Consider the following 1,761-nt stretch of genomic DNA (forward strand, 5'->3'; position numbering starts at 1 on the left):
GTATGACCATGCACCATGATCTCCTGGGCCTGCGTCGCCAGCGTCTACAACTTGACCATGTGCGGCGACCGCTTTGGCAGCAAGTACCCCTACACCGCCGGCTTCGCGCTGATGGTCGCGTCCTGGGGCCTGGAGCTCATTGCCGTGGTCATACTCGCCTGCACTACCTGGACGCGCCCGCCGAAGGAGGAGGAGAACGCCGCTGATGCCAAACACTAGGGAGATTCAAAGAAGCTACGCTACACGTAAAACGCAACAGAACTGGAGTCAGCGTATAGACCATGATGGCGTAGGGGTGCGGAAGTGTGGGTGACACACGCGCACCAGCGCTTCCTCTCTCCACCCGTCACGTCCCCCCGGCCCCCCTCCCCTCCCTTCCTTTTCCTTTGCCTCCCGTTGCTTTCTGTTTGTTTGTCTCCTTCGTTGATCTCCTAACGTGTGGGCATGTGTGCGTGTGCGCGTGCGCCTCTTAGCGCTTCGTTCCTCTTTGTTTTTTGCTCGTGCTCCAACAGGTCTTTACCTCATCCCCTCCTCTCTCCCCCTCTTCCCGCCCGCCCTCTCCCCCCCCCCAGCCTCTTCTTCGCCGCTGCCCTCCACCACACGCAATCGACGAGGCCATCAGCGAGCCCCTCTCTCCCTCCCTCTGCTTTCCCTTTTTACGTTTTTTCTTTTTGGTTTGTTGTCCCCCTCGCCGCAACCGTTTATCTCATGCGCGCTGTCTGCGGAGTGCTTCTCGCCCGGCCTCCCTTTCTTTTTCTGTTTCTCGCGGGCAGCCCGAGCTGTGCCCGGGGTATGTGTAAGCCCGCACACCCAGAGACACTGGGGGGAGAAGAGACCCCAGAAAGGGAAGGCTCGAACAACGGAGATGGAGGGGCTGGGTAGTGCACGGCGATGTGCCGACTCACGGGGGCAGCGGCGGCCCCCTTAATGCGAGCGAGCGAGGGAGAAATGCACTAGAGAGAGGTGGAAAGCCGGAAAGGCATACGAAAAGAGTGGAAAGAGCTACACAGCGTCGCTTGATGTGCTTGTGCATGGGTTGTTGTTTGTGGGGTGCTCGACTAAGCACACACACTCACGCACACTCACAGCTTCACCAGCAAAACGAAAAGGCTCAAGTGGGAAAAGGGGGAGTTTGCGGAGACATGCACCACGTGATCATGTCACCAACGCTTCCACAATTCGTTGTCCCATGTCGTATTTCTCTTTATCTTCCCCCCCCCACCTCTCGCTCCCTCCACGTGAGCGGCAATGGGGGCTGTCGTCGGCCTCTCTCTCGTTTATGCTGAGTGTTTCACGCAGAGGTAGACATGCACGCATACACACACACATGCGCGCACAAGCGCTTGGTGCGTTATCAGTCTGATCTTTTTGCTTGCCTCTCTCTGTCCCTCCCTCTCCTCCTCCTCCTCGTACGGTTTATTCTCTATCTCTAGTAACAAAAATGAGAGAGGGCAATAAGAGAGAGGGAGGAGCAGCCGAGCATGGGACGAAATACTACCCCCTTCCCCTCCTTGATGTCATATCTCGCGTTAGTATCATACCGTTTTCTTGGCGCACCGAAACAACAAATTTCCAGTCACGCTTCGTCGCTCTTGTTATCTTGACTGTGCTGGTGCACACGCGCACACACGCACATGAGCCGTGAAGAAATATTAAGCGCAAAGCAGAATGTTTGAAATCACCAACTTTCCTTTTTTCTCTAAGTGTCTTCTATGTGTGCGCGTGTATTATCGCGTATGCTTGTGTGTGTGTGGTGGGGGT

This window comes from Leishmania donovani, chromosome 24 (genome assembly GCF_000227135.1).
Source record: "Leishmania donovani BPK282A1 complete genome, chromosome 24".
Taxonomy (NCBI): Eukaryota; Euglenozoa; class Kinetoplastea; order Trypanosomatida; family Trypanosomatidae; genus Leishmania; species Leishmania donovani.